The sequence below is a fragment of the Myxine glutinosa genome, chromosome 11 (assembly GCF_964187855.1).
Source record: "Myxine glutinosa chromosome 11, kmMyxGlut1.1, whole genome shotgun sequence".
In the NCBI taxonomy this organism is placed as follows: Eukaryota; Metazoa; Chordata; class Myxini; order Myxiniformes; family Myxinidae; genus Myxine; species Myxine glutinosa.
The window spans coordinates 4,908,237-4,929,605 of NC_136271.1; the positions used below are offsets into that span (position 1 = coordinate 4,908,237).

Genomic DNA, 21,369 nt, shown 5'->3' on the forward strand with positions numbered 1-21,369 from the left:
CTTGCCATGTGGCACTTTTGCTTTATAAGCTACAGAGACGTCTTGGTGAGGTCGACAAGGCCCTGATATCGACGGTCTTTTCACCCAAGGTGGCCAGCATAGGACCAGGACCAGGACCAGGACCAGGAGCCGCCCACCGAGGTCGTTTGTAAACAAGCTTCCTCATAATTGTAAGTTATAACGTTGTAAACATGACAATGGTGGTCAAGTTAATATGACTGCAATAACTACTGTAATTAAACCTCTATAATAACTATTGTAAATACACCTCCAATCTCTAATAACTATTGTAATTACACCTCTGTAATAACTATTGTAATTACACCTCTGTAATAACTATTGTAATTACACCTCTATAATAACTATTGTAATTACACCTCCAATCTCTAATAACTACTGTAATTACACCTCTATAATAACTATTGTAATTACACCTCTATAATAACTGTTGTATTTACACCTCCAATCTCTAATAACTACTGTAATTACAACTCTGTAATAACTATTGTAATTACACCTCCAATCTCTAATAACTACTGTAATTACACCTCTGTAATAACTATTGTAATTACACCTCTAATAACTACTGTAATTACACCTCTAATAACTACTGTAATTACACCTCTAATAACTACTGTAATTACACCTCCAATAACTACTGTAATTACACCTCCAATAACTACTGCAATTACACCTCTAATAACTACTGTAATTACACCTCTAATAACTAGTGTAATTACACCTCTAATAACTACTGTAATTACACCTCTAATAACTAGTGTAATTACACCTCTAATAACTACTGTAATGACACCTCTAATACCGACTGTAATTACACCTCCAATAACTACTGTAATTACACCTCTAATAAGTACTGTAATTACACCTCTAATAAGTACTGTAATGACACCTCCAATAACTACTGTAATTACACCTCCAATAACTACTGTAATTACACCTCTAATAACTACTGTAATTACACCTCCAATAACTACTGTAATTACACCTCAAATAACTACTGTAATTACACCTCAAATAACTACTGTAATTACACCTCCAATAACTACTGTAATTACACCTCTAATAACTACTGTAATTACACCTCTAATAAGTACTGTAATTACACCTCTAATAACTACTGTAATGACACCTCTAATACCTACTGTAATTACACCTCTAATAACTACTGTAATTACACCTCTAATAACTACTGTAATTACACCTCCAATAACTACTGTAATTACACCTCTAATAACTACTGTAATGACACCTCTAATACCTACTGTAATTACACCTCTAATAACTACTGTAATTACACCTCCAATAACTACTGTAATTACACCTCTAATAACTACTGTAATTACACCTCCAATAACTACTGTAATTACACCTCTAATAACTACTGTAATTACACCTCTAATAAGTACTGTAATTACACCTCTAATAACTACTGTAATGACACCTCTAATACCTACTGTAATTACACCTCCAATAACTACTGTAATTACACCTCTAATAACTACTGTAATTACACCTCTAATAACTACTGTAATTACACCTCCAATAACTACTGTAATTACACCTCTAATAACTACTGTAATGACACCTCTAATACCTACTGTAATTACACCTCTAATAACTACTGTAATTACACCTCCAATAACTACTGTAATTACACCTCTAATAACTACTGTAATTACACCTCCAATAACTACTGTAATTACACCTCTAATAACTACTGTAATTACACCTCTAATAAGTACTGTAATTACACCTCTAATAACTACTGTAATGACACCTCTAATACCTACTGTAATTACACCTCCAATAACTACTGTAATTACACCTCTAATACCTACTGTAATTACACCTCCAATAACTACTGTAATTACACCTCTAATACCTACTGTAATGACACCTCTAATACCTACTGTAATTACACCTCTAATAACTACTGTAATGACACCTCTAATACCTACTGTAATTACACCTCTAATAACTACTGTAATTACACCTCCAATAACTACTGTAATTACACCTCTAATAACTACTGTAATTACACCTCCAATAACTACTGTAATTACACCTCTAATAACTACTGTAATTACACCTCTAATAAGTACTGTAATTACACCTCTAATAACTACTGTAATGACACCTCTAATACCTACTGTAATTACACCTCCAATAACTACTGTAATTACACCTCTAATAAGTACTGTAATTACACCTCTAATAAGTACTGTAATGACACCTCCAATAACTACTGTAATTACACCTCCAATAACTACTGTAATTACACCTCTAATAACTACTGTAATTACACCTCCAATAACTACTGTAATTACACCTCTAATAACTACTGTAATTACACCTCCAATAACTACTGTAATTACACCTCTAATAACTACTGTAATTACACCTCTAATAAGTACTGTAATTACACCTCTAATAACTACTGTAATTACACCTCTAATAACTACTGTAATTACACCTCTAATAACTACTGTAATTACACCTCTAATAAGTACTGTAATGACACCTCCAATAACTACTGTAATTACACCTCCAATAACTACTGTAATTATATGTCGAATAACTACTGTAATTACACCTCTAATAACTACTGTAATGACACCTCTAATAACTACTGTAATTACACCTCTAATGACTACTGTAATTATACCTCTAATAACTACTGTAATTACACCTCTAATAACTACTGTAATTAAACCTCTAATAACTACTGTAATTATACCTCGAATAACTACTGGAATTACACCTCTAATAACGACTGTAATTACACCTCTAATAACTACTGTAATTACTCCTCTAATAACTACTGTAATTACACCTCTAATAACTACTGTAATTACACCTCTAATAACTACTGTAATTACACCTCTAATAACTACTGTAATTACACCTCTAATAACTACTGTAATTAAACCTCTAATAACTACTGTAATTAAACCTCTAATAACTACTGTAATTACACCTCTAATAACTACTGTAATTACACCTCTAATAACTACTGTAATTACACCTCTAATAACTACTGTAATTACACCTCTAATAACTACTGTAATTACACCTCTAATAACTACTGTAATTACACCTCTAATAACTACTGTAATTACACTTCCACTAACTATTGTAATTACACCTCCAATAGCTATTGTAATTACACCTCTAATAGCTATTGTAATTACACCTCTAATAGCTATTGTAATTACACCTCTAATAGCTATTGTAATTACACCTCAATTAGCTATTGTAATTACACCTCGAATAGCTATTGTAATTACACCTCTAATAGCTATTGTAATTACACGTCCAATAACTACTGTAATTACACCTCTAATAGCTATTGTAATTACACCTCTAATAGCTATTGTAATTACACCTCTAATAGCTATTGTAATTACATGTCCAATAACTACTGTAATTACACCTCAAATAGCTATTGTAATTACACCTCTCATAGCTATTGTAATTATACCTTTAATAACTATGGTCATTACACCTCTAATAGCTATTGTAATTACACCTCTAATAGCTATTGTAATTACACCTCTAATAGCTATGGTCATTACACCTCTAATAGCTATTGTAATTACACCTCTAATAGCTAATGTAATTACACCTCAAATAGCTATGGTCATTACACCTCTAATAGCTATTTTAATTACACCTCTAACAGCTATTGTAATTACACCTCTAATAGCTATGGTCATTACACCTCTAATAGCTATTGTAATTACACCTCTAATAGCTATTGTAATTACACCTCTAATAGCTATGGTCATTACACCTCTAATAGCTATTTTAATTACACCTCTAACAGCTATTGTAATTACACCTCCACTAACTATTGTAATTACACCTCTAATAACTATTGTAATTACACCTCAAATAGCTATTGTAATTACACCTCTAATAGCTATTACAATTACACCTCCACTAACTATTGTAATTACACCTCTAATAACTATTGTAATTACACCTCCACTAACTACTGTAATTACACCTCTCATAACTACTGTAATTACACCTCTCATAACTACTGTAATTATAGCTTTGATAACCATGGTCATTACACCTCTAATAACTATTATATGGGCCTAGCTATAGCTGGCCAAGCTTGAATTTACTTCATCTTGCAAAGAGCTTTCGTCATGCGGAGTGACGACTAAGTCATGTGCACCTTGTTAATTTACCTGTCCCATTATTATTGTCGCATGACTCCCCTTGGTAAATACCGGTTTAGTCATGGAGAGCCAAAGCAAGCTTTTAAACTCCGAAGGCGATGCTCAAATGCGGATTTCTATATACGTATATGCGCGGAGAAACAAAGAGGAGGGGAGTAGGCTGAAGAGTTTATCTTCACGGATCCCAAAGCAGTCCTCAAACCTGCAGAAAATAACTCGAGCAAACAAGGACTTAAAATGTACAAAAATAAACAGGTTTATGAAACGGAATGCCGGTAACAAAAAACGCGACGGTAAAACTAAATTTCCGAATCGGGACGTCCCCACACCAGACTTATAACACAGACGAAGGGAGAAAAGAACGTTGGAAAATAATGGTGTGATTTATCGTGCACTTAGCTCAACTCGCTCGGTACGTCATCAGCAATCGTCCAGGCCCAGCGCGCAGTCCCGACGCGGCTCCGGTGTTGGCGGGAAACCATCTCAACCCTCAGATTGGCAGGCAGCAGCCTCTTCACTCTCTGCAGACCTGGACAATATCTCAAACTGGTCAAACAAGTGGAACATGTCCTTCAATCCTGACAAATCTCACACTGTTACTATGTCTCTCCGAAAAGACCGTCTGGAAAACCCTCCCATCTACTTTCTCAACAATCCTCTCAAAGAAGTTCTGTCACTCAAGCTTTTGGGTCTCACTATCTGCCATGATCTTTCCTGGGAAAACCACATTTCAAATCTGGCCTCCAAAGCCAGTCTGGGCATCCTCTGTCGTGCGAAGTCCTTCCTTGGCATTTCTGAGCTCCTCACCACATACAAGGCTTTCATCCACAGCTCAATGGAATACTGCTCTCCCCTCTGGGTGGTGCACCTGCCTCACACCGAGCTCGGCTTCACACTACAACAACAACAACAACAACAACAACATGCATTTTAAGCCATTTTCCCTGCTAGAGCGAGGGTTAGCCTTGCGGTCCCCATGACAATCTTCTCCATATTGCCCTATTTTCTGCATCTCTCCTTGTTAACCCCCTTGCCCGCATTTCTTCTTCCACCGTCTTTAGCTAAGTCTTTCTCGGTCTTCCCCGTCCTCAACTTCCTTCTACATTCATTTCCATCACTCTTCTCACCCAGTCACTTTCATCCTTCCTCAACACATGACCAAACCATCTCAACCTGTTCCTCTTCACAGCATCAATCACAGGCTCTATTCCCATCATCTTTCGCAATTCATCATTTGTCTTCCTCTCTCTCAACGATACTCCGCACATCCACCGAACCATTTGCATTTCCACCCTTTCCAGCCTTCGTTGCTGCTCTACATTCATGACCCATGTCTCGCTCCCATAAATCATAACACTTCTCACACATGCAGCATACACCTTTCCCTTCAGCTTCAACAACACTCCCCTCCTCATCAGCACGCCACTCAGTTCCCGAAACGTCTTCCATGCACATCTCACTCGAGCAACCGTTGCCGTGTCTGATCCACCTTCTCCATTCAGCAGGTCTCCGAGGTAGCAAAATGTTTTCACACCTTCCAGCTTCACGCCGTCTCCAAGATCCAACTCAACATTTCCTCCATCTGCAGCTCCCGCTGTGCACACCTAACATTTGAATGTAGCTGCCACACTGGTTAATGACCCTCTCAGACCACTACATTTTTGATGAACCCACTCAGCGCACATTGTACATTGAATGGAGTTCACTCCGACACCCTTCCTGCACACAGCACATGGCCACTTCCCAGTTCTTTCCACCTCACCACATGCTTTACCACTTGCCATCACCTTCGTCTTTCCTATATTCACCCTCAGACCTTTTGTCGCCATACATTCCTTCCACTTGTTCATCTTTTCCTTCAGTCCATCCATACTTTCCGCAATCAACACCAGATCATCTGCATACAACAACTCCCACGGTAAACTCTCCTTTACGTTCTGAGCCAGCACCTCCTTCACAGCTACAAATAGTAGTGGACTTAGTACCGATCCCTGATGCACTCCCACCTTCACCTCAAACTCACCACTGTTCCCGTCCTTCGTCCTTCCAGCTGTGCGCGCTCTTTTGTACATTGCCATCACTACTCTGATCAACCATTCCTCCACTCCTAACTTCCTCAATGCCCATGTCAATACTTTACGTGGAACCCTATCGAATGCTTTCTCCAGATCAACAAACCCAAGAAACAACTTCTTCCTCTTCTCTATGTACTTCTCCTGCCACTGCCTCACAATAAAGAGCGTGTCTGTCATTCCTCTTCCTGGCATAAATCCAAACTGCATTTCATCGATCTTCACCTTATTCCTTTTCCTCCTCTCCAACACCCTTTCCAATACCTTCATTCCATGCTCCAATAACTTTATCGCTCGGTACGAGCCACACTCCAGAGGGTCACCTTTCCCCTTGTATAGAGGGACGAGGGTACTCAGTTCTCAATCCACTGGAATGCGGCCTTCTTTCACCACCAGATTACAGATCTCTGTCATTCTCTTCACACCCCAACTTCCTGCTGCCTTCAACATAACTCCCACAACGCCCGTCGGCCCTCCCGCTTTTCTACTCTTCATTGCTATTATCGCTTCCTCAACTTCCTTCTCAGTTATCTTCTCTGCCGGTCCTAAAACTGGGTTACTCTCTATGTTGCCATCCCATTCATTCTCTGTATTCAACAGCATTTCCATATATCTTTTCCATCTTCCTTTAATTCCATCTGGGTCCACAACGTTTTGTCCCACTTCATCCTTCAAGCAACTCACCCCCATCACATCACACCTCTCTTTCGCTATCTGCTTTGCAATCCTGAATACCGCTCTCTGACCCTCTTCCGAATCCAAGCGTTCTCCGAACATTTTCCTGTATGCCTCTTGCGCCTTTGCTACCTCTTTCTTTGCAGCCTTCTTGGCTGCCTTATAACTTTCATGCTCTGCTTTTTCTGCTCCCGTACCCTTCGCCTTCTGCCACTCCTTGAACTTCTTCCTCTTTTCGTCAATCCTCTTTCCAACTTCATCATCCCACCACCATGTTTCCGAGTGCCTCGGTGGTCCTTTTGTCCATCCACATACCTCACCAACGGCTCCCAACAGACTATCTTTCATTGACATCCAACCACTTTCAAGCTCAACCACATCATCCTCGACCCTACTCAGCCTCTCTTTTAATGCCTCCCTTACTGTCACCTCTTTCAACTTCCACACCTTCATTCTCGGTTGGTACTTCACCCGCCGAGCTCTCCTCGCACCTTTCACCCTTATGTCGCAGACAACCAGGTGGTGCTGTGAAACAGCCTCCTCCCCCGGGATCTCCTTTGTGTCCCGGAGGTGCCCCCTATCTCGCTTACGCACCATCAGGTAGTCAACGGCTTCACACTGTAGAAAGCAAAGCTTTCAGAATCATTGGAATCTCCCACGATGAAGCTGATTGTGACGGCCTTTCTCTCTTTCACCACAGGCAGGTTGGTGGACTTTGTCTTCTACCGACTCCTCTCCGGTCTTGCTCCGCCAGCTCTCTCTGTGCTTTGTCCCCAAATCTTCCTACAGGTCGCACATCTTCCAGCAACCCTCTTATGGTTAAATTGCCAAAATCAAGACTCTCTGCTCACCTTCACTCTTTCATGCCTCTTTTCTCCCGCCTCTGGTACAAACTCCCTCACTCTATTCAATCCCACTCCTCCCTCCAGGTCTTCAAAACAGCTGTTCACCACCATCTCTTAACTTCCCCCATCCAAAACCTTGATCTTTTCTACCCCGTTAATACACCCCAAATCCACCCCTTCAAATTTACTGTTTTCCTTGCTGAAAGTCCTGTGCACCCCACCCAGCCTTCTCCCTTCCACAGATCTCCTGATGTCCCTGTTCTCCACTGTTGTTGTGCTCCCCTCTCTTTCACCCTCTTGCCTCCCGTTCCCTTTATTATACGTTTCATGTGTGTTTCTGTTTGTTTTTATGTTTTTACGTCTTGTCTCTTACACGAGCCTCGACTTTGTATACAAAATGTAACATTCAATTTAAATCAAGTTTTTCCTCGATCATAAACTGACGTTTGTGGACAGACAGACAGACAGACAGACAGAAGTTAACCAATTGTTTCACCCGACTTTCACTTTACGTGTGTTGGATGATAAATATTTTATACCTGTGGAGTCTCTATTAAATGTCCAACCACAAACCGATCACTAATCTCTCCCATACTTGCTAAGAACAAGACCTCCAACAACGAGGTTGATTGTTTTTCGCTCCAGTTGTATCTTGCACGGCCATGATGGGTCAAATGGCTTAAACTAACCGAGCAAAAACTGCAAGATAATGAACGTTGTGACCCCTCCCTACCTGCCTTATATGCACACCTGGAGAAGAGGTGAGCATGGACTGATTTTTATGGCATATCCCAAAGAGAAATGCCATCTGGAACAGTGTTTGTCCATCCGGTGAATGTATGTATGTATGTATGTATGTATGTATGTATGTATGTATGTACAGTCACGTGAAAAAGTAAGTACACCCCATGTAAAGTTTTGACTTTTTCAACATATAGCTATTTGATCTTCATTTCAACAATATTGATAGATAAAGGTGATATAATATAACAAATATCATGAAACATTTACATTTTGTAGTCCATTGTATAATTTAAATAAACATAAATGCAAACTTCACATGTGGAAAAAGTAAGTACACCCTTAGCTCTTATAGGTGGTATTGCCCCCTTTGGCAGAAACAACCTCAAGTAGGCGTTTCTTATAACTGTCTACCAGCCTCTGACATCGACTGGGAGAAATTTTTTCCCACTCCTCCATGCAGAATTATTTCAGCTGTGCGATGTTTGAGGGGTTTCTTGCATGCACACAACAACAACAACAACATGCATTTTAAAGGCCATTTTCCCTACTTGAGCGGGGCTACTAGGTCTTGCATGCACAGCTCGTTTCAAATCCCCCCACAACATCTCAATGGGATTTAGATCCGGGCTTTGACTTGGCCATTCCAGAACCCTCCATTTCTTTCTTTTCAGCCATTCCTGGGTGGATTTACTGGTATGTTTAGGGTCATTGTCGTGTTGCAAGGTACACCTTCGGTTGAGCTTCAACACTCCGACAGATGGCCTCACTTTATCCTCAAGCACCCTCTGGTACAATGAATAATTCATGGTGGATTCTATGATGGTGAGCTGCCCAGGCCCGGATGCAGCGAAGCTGCCCCAAACCACAATATTTCCACCACCATGCTTTACAGTTGGTATCAGGTTCTTGTGGTCAAATGCTGTCTTTGGTTTTCGCCAAACATGTCTTCTGGTACTGTGGCCAAATAGCTCTACCTTTGACTCATCTGTCCAGAGCACATTGTTCCAGAAGTGCTGGTCTTTGCCGAGGTGTTCATTGGCAAACTTTAGTCTTGCCCTGATGTTCTTTCTGGACAGCAAAGGTTTCCTCCTGGCACACGTCCCATGTAGATCAAATTTGTGCAGCCTCTTTCTAATGGTAGACTCGTGCACTTTGACATCACCAGTGGAAAGAGCTACCTGTAGGTCCCGTGATGACGTTCTGGGGTTCTTGGAGACTTCTTTCAGCATCTTGCGGTCTGCTCTCAGGCTGAATTTGCTGGGGCGGCCTGGCCTGAACAAGATGGCAGTTGTTTGGAATCTTCTCCACTTGTAGATGATCTTCCGGACAGTCAAATGATTGATTTCAAATTGTTTGGAGAGCTTTTTAAATCCCTTCCCAGACTCGTAGGCATCTATAACCTTCTTTCTGAAGGCCTCAGAGAGCTCTTTTGATCTAGGCATGGTGACGCCGCACACTTCAACAACAAAGAGCAAACCAAACGAAATGTCTGAGGTTTAAATAAGACAGGTTCGTCCAACATCCTCTCTGACGATGTTCTAAACATTTGCACCTGAGCTGGTGCACCTGATTCTAATTTTAGGTATTTGAAGTAGTGATAAATGTAGGGGTGTACTTACTTTTTCCACATGCGAAATTTGCATTTATGTTTATTTAAATTATACAATGGACTACAAAATGTAAATGTTTCATGATATTTGTTATATTTTATCACCTTTATCTATCAATATTGTTGAAATAAAGATCAAATAGCTGTATGTTGAAATATGTTGAAAAAGTCAAAACTTTACATGGGGTGTACTTACTTTTTCACGTGACTGTATGTATGTATGTATGTATGTATGTATGCATGTATGCTTCTCACAAACGTCCACCAATCAGAGCTGGGGATCTGGTCACATGACAGAGGGACAGCCAATCCTCCACTCAACAGCTCCAAGCCCTGCTACGCCGTTGTTAGACTATCGGACTTGTTTCCTGGATCGTCACAATAACCGAGAAATGTTTTTCAAAAACCATAACGTTGCTCAAAAAGAAACCATGCATGAATTGGTGAAGTTTACATGTTCGACAAATTACTTGAAACAATTTCAGAGAATTATTCTTTTTATTATTATCACAAAATGAGGCTGTCTGTCATGGCACAGTTTACACCAAAAAATAGGATTTCTGGGAACACTGTCACCGTGTGGTGGAGGGTTGAAACCAGTGGATAATGACATCCAATGATGTGACAATCATAAAAAAACAAGTAACTCGTACAACCTTCATTTTCATCCTCTGAGGAAGCTGCTGGGTGGAATTCAAAGGAGGTTCAATGCTCCTCTAACTGCGCCGGAGTCTGCCCAGATGGGGCCATTTTCTCAATGCTAGACCCATAAATGTCCCAAACGTGCTCCATTGGTTTAACTCAAGGCACCTGTAGGTGATGGCAATGCTTCGTAAGAGAGCAGGGTCACTGGATGAGAACAGTGGGGTCTGGCAGTCAGTGATGATAGTGTGTTTATACTGTATAGTCTGATAATACAGTGTGTTTGTACTGTATAGTCAGTGATGATAGTGTGTTTATACTGTATAGTCTGATAATACAGTGTGTTTGTACTGTATAGTCAGTGATGATACAGTGTGTTTATACTGTATAGTCTGATAATACAGTGTGTTTGTACTGTATAGTCAGTGATGATACAGTGTGTTTATACTGTATAGTCTGATAATACAGTGTGTTTGTACTGTATAGTCAGTGATGATAGTGTGTTTATACTGTATAGTCTGATAATAGTGTGTTTGTACTGTATAGTCAGTGATGATACAGTGTGTTTATACTGTATAGTCTGATAATACAGTGTGTTTGTACTGTATAGTCAGTGATGATACAGTGTGTTTATACTGTATAGTCTGATAATAGTGTGTTTGTACTGTATAGTCAATGATGATAGTGTGTTTGTACTGTATAGTCAGTGATGATAATGTGTTTGTACTGTATAGTCATTGATGATACAGTGTGTTTGTACTGTATAGTCATTAATGATAGTGTATTTCTACTGTTTTGTCAGTGATACATTGTACTGTATAGTCAGTGATGATACAGTGTGTTTGTACTGTATAGTCAGTGATGATACAGTGTGTTTGTACTGTATAGTACAACTACTAACAACTCAAGACGAGGTTGACTCGCTCCCGCGATCGCTAGAACAATGTCCAATCGAGACCAGAATCCCATGCGGATGGCAAGGGCAGTCGCACCGCCGAAGCAGCTCTCAGACGTAGGCGGTCGAAGCGACGCAAAAAGTCACGTGGTCCAAAACCAAAAGCGAACTCGCGGCGGAATGGGAAATCCCAAAGTTCCTCCAGGTATGAACGTTCCCTGGTTCAGTCGGCGAACCGCCACTTAATCTTCAAACTCAGCGTTGCGCACACACATCCCCGACAGACGACAGGATGGTGAAAAAAGCTGATGCATAGCCACGACCTTTTATTGAACAAAGCGCGAGTGTCAAAATGGCCGACGGCTCTTACTTGAGTCGACACGACCCGGCGATGACTTCAGAATCGCAACGCCCAAACCTGACCACGCAGGTTTTTCAATCCCCCAGCGATAACACCCATCGCCGGAACTCCTTCCAAGGAAACTCAAAGTTTACTCGCGACTTTCGTTCGACAACGCTCGCTACGGAGCTGGAAGCTACTCGGAACTCGCTTCTTGTCCGAGTCCGAGTTCACTCGCCACGCCCTCGCCATCTTCTTCTTCCTCCGGTTCCCGAGCCGGTTTCCTGTTTCATTTAAAGTTAACCCTTTTACATTTTGATAATACCAATGGCCATTTCACTTAAACAATGATAATAATAATACATAGAACCAGAAGTGTTTCAAGTGGATGAAAACCACACCAGCGGAAGTGACGAATCCGTAACATTTATCAAGCATTTCGTGGAAAACCTTCACAGTTTAGCAGAAGTCAAAAAAACTGCTGTTTGCTGCTGTAACTGCTAATGCTGTTTAACACTAAACTGAAAGAAATTTGGAGTAATCCCAACATCCGTGAGGCAATCTCTGCTTATTGCGTCAACGAACGGACCTGAGCATAGAGCTACTATCGTCTATATAACTCACAAAGGTTAATAACACAACCCTTCCTGCTGCTTCCATGGCGTTTTTGCAAGGCCGCTTCTAATAACAAAAGTAACTAGAATGGCAGTCAGAAGAGAGCAGACCTCCACCTGGTTGGCCATATCTCCCAATGGTGAAGAATCACTTAAAAAATTCTAGTAGCCGGATCCGGATCTTCACAAAAATCTAATAATTTCGTCATTGTTACATACTGTCGCGCAGACCCTTCCGGTTAAGACCAGGGGTCGCGGATGGACCAGAACGGATTTACTTGAGGCGACGACCAAACACGGATTTGGCTATAAAACACGGGAGGAAGAAGGGAAGTGGAAGCTGTGGCAAAAGCGCTTCTCTTCAGCGAACCGACGGCAGCTGCAGGGAAATTAATGTACTCGACACCAAATTAGAATGTACAAAAATACACGTTTATTCCGGAACCCGAGACTGAAACGCGACGGTAATCAAAAGAGAGCCTAAGTTGGGATCCCACACACCTCACTTCAGAAACGAGACACAGGTAGGAATTAATAAAAGAAAACGTTCGTTATGGTGTTTAAGTGGTGTGCGGTCTTATCTGTCCATAGTCTTGTCCCTATGTGGCTCCAACACCAAGCTCCGCTGCACACCACGAGGTCCCTCGCTCCAGCACCAGAGCACCGCGAAGACCCGAGCCAATGCCTACTCCAGGCTCCTCATCGACCGCCCACGAGGTCCGTGCACCACTCTAAGCACAAGCACTGAGCACCGCTCCATGCACCACCCAGATGGCGAGCCAACGACCACCAGGACCTCTCAAGACCAAGAAGAAACGCAAGAGCTTCAAGCACGTCCAGACAGTCAGAGAGCACCAGGGCAAGAGCTGCGCAAGAGCTAGAGCGAAAATGTCATTCGGTGCGCCCATATATAACCTGGGTTACGACGTCAGCCTTGGTGCGCCACCCAATCAGCGCCTTCCACCGAACCTCCCAGCTCCTTCCCTCCAATCACAGGCCCCTGTGGCGTGGTCTTGCAATGTTGCTCGGCAAGTTCGTGATGCGACCGGCGGCAGCCACCATCGGCGGTGTCCTGGCCTGGTTTCCTGTCCGTTTTCTTCCAAAGTCATTGTCAGGGAAGGGGATTTAGTTACTGTGTGCACTACAGGGCCTGTCTAAGTGTTTATATGGGTATGCATTGCCATAAGGGACAAAGGTTTGGCTACCAGGTTTGACACACAGGGGTTTATCTTAATCCCAACACTATCTAACCCCCAAACATCCTGGTATGTTCACAGGTATACTCTTACCCAACAACCTGCCTAGAACACAGAACTTGTTACAGGGTTGATTCCCTACTGCGGCAGGCGAAGCATGTTACCTATTCAGATCTACCTGACTCTAGATATTCCTTTACCCCACTGACATAACAATACGCTACATCGCTGCCAAATGTAGTCCAAATCAGTCTACAACTTTTCGAGATATTTTGTTCACAGACAAACGGACAGACAGACAGACAGACAGACAGACAGGGAGAAAACATAAGCTCCATCCACCTTTGGTGGCAGAGGTAATAACAACATTGATGATAATAGCATCTATCTATAATTCCAGTAATCTCTGTGTGTGTGTCTGTGTGTGTGTGTGTGTGTGTGTGTGTGTGTGTGTGTGTGTGTGTGTGTGTGTGTGTGTGTGTGTGTGTTTGTCTGTGACCGCTGTTTCTCGACAACCACGGGTCCGATATACTTGAAACTTGCCAGGTATATTGCTGGGGACCCGAGGATGTGCCTTTTCAAGGTTTCATATTAATCGGAGAAGTAGTTACCGAGCTATGGCGATTTATTTACCAAACTCCGCAAGCCGTTCGCTTTGGACCAAACCATTTCATGTAAATAGAGGGGGGGGATTGTCACCGTACTCGCAAGCCGTTCGCTTTCCGTTCACGCAAGCCGTTCGCTGGACCAAACCATTTCATGTAAATAGAGGGGGGGGGATATAATTTTAGATATATATATAGTACGGGCATGCCCTAGTAATATTAATGGTACTACACAACAATTACCCCCCTCCCCAAGGGGTTTTGTGACTCACGATATTGCTTGGGGGGGGGGGGGAGGGGGAGGGGAAGGGGGTAGGGAGGAGGTGGAGGACTTTAGGAGAGTTGGAGTGGAGGAATGGTTGTGGGGGGAAATTGAGTTGTGGTGGAGGTGGGAGGGGGTTGTGGGGGGAAAGGAGGAGTGTGGGGAGAGTTTTGAAGGTTGAGGTGGGGAGGGTTTGATGCCTTATGGTTGTGAGGGGAAGGGTGCGGAATTGTGGCTGGAGGGGGCGGGAAGCAAAAATGGGACAGAGTCGGGAGAGTGAGGGTGAGGATGAGGCTGTGTGTGTGTGTGTGTGTGTGTGTGTGTGTGTGTGTGTGTGTGTGTGTGTGTGTGTGTGTGTGTGTGTGTGTGTGTGTGTGTGTGTGTGTGTGTGTGTGTGTGTGTGTGTGTGTGTGTGTGTGTGTGTGTGTATCACTGTAGGAGGGTGATGCAATCACTCCACGGGTATAGCGCTGGTTACGTTGAAAGAAGGGTCGTGATTTCTAAATATAATTGAGTGGTTGTGTCGAAGCTGTGATGATGATGCCAGTTGTTTATGCACCAGCCATGCACATGGTCAACATATTGGGAAACATCAGTATTAATCTATCTATAATTCCAGTAATCTCTGTGTGTATGTGTGTGTGTCTGTGTGTGTGTGTGTGTGTGTGTGTGTGTGTTTGTCTGTGACCGCTGTTTCTCGACAACTACCGGTCCGATATACTTGAAACTTGCCAGGTATATTGCTGGGGACCCGAGGATGTGCCTTTTCAAGGTTTGAAATTAATCGGACAAGTGGTTCCCAAGGTATGGTCACCGTACTCGCAAGCCGTTCGCTTTGGCTTTGCGAATGGACCAAACCATTTCATGTAAATAGAGGGGGGGTTCTGTGGTCGTTACTGCCACGTGGTTTCAAAGTTTTTTTTTTGTTGTTGTTGTTTGCACGCATGTTTTTTTGCACCCACGTACGGGCACGCCCTAGTTACTTAAATAACTAGAAAGTTCATAGAACACGATACCCCGTGTCGTGTTGAAGTATATACAGGAGGGCCTTGCCATTCGCAGGGGTTACATCCTTTGAAATACCTGTGAACTGCAAATCCGCAAACTTGGGGGTTAATGGGGAAAATTGGGTTAGGAGTCAAATTGTCCGAACTGTACCGTTTATTAACATGTTTGTGCATTGTTTTGTCATATTTATTTTCATGAATAAAAGGGATATTAAGAGCATAAAATAAAGTTATTTTATTGCATTATTAAGATCATAAAACTTACCTTTAATAATAATGATGATAAACCTGATCCATTAAGGTGATGGCGATGTTGATGATGGTGACGACTTGATGGTGATGATGATGTTGGAGCGTTTGAGGGAGTTATTGTGTTGACGCCCATGTTAATGAGGTGAATAAATGTGGAAAATAGTGTGAAAACCAACACAAGATTATTCTAGCCCATCGAACATTGTCTCAATAAATTCATTGTGATCGAGCGAATTCGCGAAGGGGAAACCCGCGAATGGCAAGGCCCTCCGTCCTGTACTAAACAGTTTTAATAAAATAATGATTTTAATGATAGTTTTTTAAAATCTGGAAGTTTAGCGCTACTGAAGCAGTGTTATACACCGTCCACCCTTACACGCTGCGTCCTCCGCGCCGGGACGCTGTAATACGATGACGTTGAGTCACTATTTAGGAGATGGAGGCTTTATCGATTGGTGCACAGCCATTATGGCGGCCTCTTCTTCACCCCAATACACATGCTATATCTATATATATATAAAACACAGTTTGTGTGTGTGTGTGTGTGTGTGTGTGTGTGTGTGTGTGTGTGTGTGTGTGTGTGTAATGTTACCGATAGACTCCTAAACGGAGAGGCTCACGTGCTTGTTATTTGGCATAGACATGGCCATTGAGCCTGGGAAGAACATGGCCGACCTATAAAAAATTATTTCATAATATTTTTTTACCATATTTTTACCTCAGTGCATTTCAGCGAGGAATATAAGACACGGAATCTGAGCCAGTGGCAGAGCAGCGCGCTGATTCGCTCAGAGCGATCACGTGATGTTCCAACCTTGCCGCCATAATCTCACAGTTACGCCTTCGCACGTAATTCAGAGCGAAAAGCGATTGCGTTTTTTCACATTTCAGCGAGGAACATTGCCATTCACACCACATAGGTTTTTTTTCTTTCATCTTTAGATCCATATTTTTTGCCATAACGTAGCGCATTATGGCTCGCTCGAGCTCGAGTTAGCCAATCACCTGGGTACATGAGGCCACGTTGGCTACGCCCACGACACGACGCAGAGTTGCAATCTTGACGAAGACTGACTGTGATAAAGGCAATGGCACCGAAGAAAAGAAATTTGTCGCGTTCAACCTCCCGAGCAAGGAAAATCGCTGATCAGAGACTCCATGAAACCGATGAAGATACTTTTCACCATCGACAAGCCAATCAAGAACGTGTCTCTAGATTCAGACAGCAAGGGACAGAAGATGAGAGAACGGCACGTATAAACGCCAATCAACAACGTCTGGCGAGGGCCAGACAGCGAGAGAGAGAAGATGAGACAAACTGTATTTCAAACAAACTGTTTTTCCCATCTACACGGCCATGTATTCCTATTAACGTTATGTAAAGTACATAAATTGTGTGGATTACATCATTTGTGGATGTTGTGGTGCTGTGCATACACGACTCGATTGCCAGAGAGGTAAGCCACAACGCGTTGACACAACAAGTCTTTATTCAGAGCTCGCACCTCAGCACTGGGCGGGCTCGAGCTTAGAGCCCGCATATATGTCCAGAGGCCATGCCTTGCCCCCGGACGTGGCCGATTGGTCGAAAGGCGGGGCATGTATTTTAGTTCCCCGCCTGGACGCTCGCGCCACCCACTGGTGCGCGGAATTATTGCCCCCTGTGCCCACCACACGCGCCCCCCCCCAGAATTCCCGCGCACCTGAAGGGTGAGCTTGCGGGGAAGCCGGATGACCCGGCCGAAATGCCCCCTGGCGATGCGTGCAGGGCTGGGGGGTAGCGGGATGGCGGGGCTGGGGGGTGCAGGGGGTCTGACCGCCGGGGGGTGGCCTCGACGCGGAGGCAGAGCTGCTTGCGGGGGGTGGTCCAGATAGAGGTGGGCCGGCTTGAGGTGGTCCACTGAGATACGATCCGGGGCACCACCGATGGCAACGGTGAAATATTTGTGCCCGGTCTCCAGCCCGCGGAAGGGCCCGCCGTACGGGGGCTGTAGCGGTGCCCGGTGGGCGTCGTGCCGGACGAAGACGTACTCCGCCGTGCGAAGCTCCTGGGCGACGTGGGAGGACGGGCAACCGTGGTGTGCCTTCGGCACCGGGGCGAACCTCTGGGCGGTCTCCTGCAGGGTGGAGCGCTGTTGCGCCGCGGACCAAGGAGCCGTGGAGTCGGGGATAAATTCGCCCGGTATCTGCAGTGGTGGCCCGAAGACCAGCTCCGCTGAGGACGTGCGCAGGTCGTCCTTGGGCACCGTCCTGAGGCCCAGCAGGACCAAGGGGAGCCTGTCGGCCCAGCTGCCGTCGTGGAGGCTGGCCCGGAGCACGGCCTTCATCGAGCGATGAAAGCGCTCGCACAGGCCATTGGCCTGGGGTGGTAGGCCGTGGTGCGGTGCAGTTGGACGCCGAGCCCGTGCACCACCGCGCCCCAGAGCTCCGAGGTGAACTGGGGGCCGCGGTCGGACGAGATGTCCGAGGGGGCACCGAACCGGGCAACCCAAGTGGCGATGAAGGCTTGCGCCACATCAGCCGCAGACGTCGCCGCCAATGGCACAGCCTCCGGCCACCGTGTGGTGCGGTCCACCATGGTGAGGAGGTGAGTGAACCCCCGCGAAGGGGGCAGAGGTCCCACCAAGTCGACGTGGACATGGTCGAACCGACGCTCGGGCACCGCAAATGGGGCCAACGGGGCCTGGGTGTGGCGGTGGACCTTTGCGCGCTGGCACGCGAGGCACGTCCTGGCCCAGTCGCGGACGTCCTTCCTGAGGCCATGCCAGACGAACTTCGCCACGACGAGCTTCTGGGAGGCCTTCGTGCCCGGGTGGGACAGGCCGTGGATGGCATCGAAAACTGTGCGCTGCCAGCCAGCGGGCACGATGGGGCGAGGCCGGCCGAGGGAGACGTCGCACAGGAGGGCCGCGCCCGCGACATCGAACGGCACCTCGGTGACGCGGAGGCCCGTGACGGCGGCCTCCGCCATCCGGGCATAGTCGATCCTGAGGTGGACCGCGTGCGCGACGGACCGGGAAAGGCAATCCGCCACCGGGTTGTCTTTACCCGCGACGTGACGGATGTCCGTCGTGTACTCGGACACGGCAGAGAGGTGACGCTGCTGCCGTGCCGACCATGGCTCAGCGACCTTGGCCATCCCGAACACAAGGGGCTTGTGGTCGACGAAAGCCGTGAACGGGCGGCCCTCGAGCAGATGGCGGAAGTGTCGGACCGCCAGGTGGAGCCCGAGCAGCTCGCGGTCGAAGGTGCTATAGCGGCGTTCGTGCGGGCGAAGCTGCCGGCTAAAAAATGCCAGCGGCTGCCAAGCACCACTCACCCACTGCTCATGCACCGCGCCCACCGCGTAGTCCGACACGTCGGTGGTGAGGGCGATCGGTGCATCGGGCGCCAGGTACGCCAGCATGGTGGCGTTGGCCAGGGCCAGCTTTGCGCCTGCAAACGCCACGGCCATCGGCTCCGACCAGGCGATGTCACCTTTGCCCGGCTTGCCCCAGAGGGCCTCGTGCAGGGGGTGGAGGAGCTGGGCGACGTGGGGCACGAAGCGGTGGTAAAATTTTACCATGCCCAGGAACTCCTGGAGCCCCTTGATCGTGTGGGGGCACGGGAAATCCCTGACCGCCTCCACCTTGGCCGGTAAAGGGATGGCCCCGTGCCTGGTGATGCATTGCCCCAAGAAGTCGATAGCGGCGACGCCGAAACGGCACTTTGCGGTGTTGATGATCAGGCCATGCTGGCCCAGGCGTTCGAAAAGTGTGCGGAGGTGGAGCAGGTGCTCCTCCCAGGACGCGCTCGCGACTAGGATGTCGTCCAGGTAGACATAGATGAAAGGTAAGTCGCGCAAGATGCCGTCCATGAGCCGTTCGAACGCCTGGGCCGCATTCTTCAACCCAAAAGGCATTCGCAGGAACTCAAAGAGGCCGAAAGGGGTGATGACGAGCGTCTTTGGGACATCGTCCGGTTGGATGGGGACCTGGTGGTAGCCCCGGATGAGGTCCACCTTGGAGAACACTGTCGTGTTCGCCAACCGGGCGGAAAAGTCCTGGATATGCGGGACCGGGTAGCGGTCGGGGGTGGTGGCATCATTGAGCCGGCGGTAGTCACCGCACGGCCGCCATCCTCCGCCGGGCTTCGGCACAATGTGCAGAGGAGAAGCCCAAGCGCTGTTGGAGCGCCGTACGATCCCCAGCCGTTCCAGCATGGCGAACTCCGCTTTCGCCATGGCGAGCTTCGTGGGGTCGAGTTGGCGTGCCCGGGCGTAGACCGGCGGCCCAACTGTGGGGATATGGTGCTCCACCCCGTGTTTGACAGCCACCGCTGAGAAGGTGGGCCGCGTGAGGGCCGGGAAACTGGCGAGGAGGTGGGTAAACCCGTCCGCTGCCGGAAGCGTGCAGACTAACCTCGCCGGGACGGAACCTTTCAGCAAGCCGCTCGGTGAGCCGCTCAGCGAGCTGCTCAACGAGCCGCTCAGCGAACAAGTGAGCGAGCTGAAAGTCTGCGTTTAACGTCGACCAACAGCCCATGCGCACATAGGAAGTCCGCGCCGAGCAGGGCCATTGGCACGCTGGCGGTAACGAATGACTATTGAAAGCGCTGCCCTCCGAACCGCAGTGAGAGGCAACGCTTCCCGAATGTGCGGATGGGTGTACCGTTGGCGGCAAGCAAAGCGGGGCCCCGGCTGCGGCTTGCTTGTCGGACGTGGAGGCAGGGAGGATGCTTACCTGCGCTCCCGTGTCGCAAAGAAAACGGCGCCCGGACAAGGTGTCCGTGATGAACAGGAGGCTGCTGGAATGGCCGACGCTCATGGCCGCAAGTGAGCGCCGGCCCAACCCGTCAAAAGCATACGGCGGGCGGCACGTTTTAGCCTTGTGGCCGAACCTGGCATGGTAGTAGCATCAGGTTTGTGGCGGTGGCCCCCGCGGCGGCCGTGCCGGCGGCGGTGGTGGTGGCGGCGGGGCGTAGCAGCGGCCATGAGGGAAGCAGGGGGCGCTGTAGCCTCCACGCCGGGATCCACTACTGCAGCACCATACACCGACCGTGTGTCGCAGGCCGCGAAATACTTGTCGGCCTCTCCAGCCAGGGCGCGGGGTTCCGTTATGTTGGAACCGGCCAGCGCGAGACGCACCTGTACAGGTAGCTGGCGTAGGAAGAGTGCTCGGAATAAGAAATCCGGGCGCCGGTCTCCAAGCAGCGACAGCATGAAATCCATCCGGACGGATGGTCATGTGTCGCGACGGCGGGAAGGTCCAGGAGGCGGTCGGCACGTTCGATCTCTGTGAGCCCGAACGTGGCGAGGAGGAGACGTTTGAGCGCCTCGTACTTGTGGTCGCCCGGTGGGCGCCGAAGAATGGACACGACTCGGGCGGCAGTGCTGGGCCCGAGGGCGGCAACCACGTGGTA

The 21,369-nt window shown here is 46.6% G+C and overlaps 1 protein-coding gene across 3 annotated transcripts in view; it reads left to right on the forward strand.

Moving 5' to 3' along the window:
* Positions 1-21,369, forward strand: part of LOC137436191 (uncharacterized) — a 153,582-nt gene continuing 132,213 nt past the window's right edge. For 2 of the 3 annotated variants that reach the window (XM_078765940.1, XM_078765942.1), the window contains exon 1: positions 1-170. The gene's annotated coding sequence lies outside the window, so the exon portion shown is untranslated. The remainder of the gene's footprint in view (positions 171-21,369) is intronic. The other variant, XM_078765941.1, reaches the window with a different exon arrangement.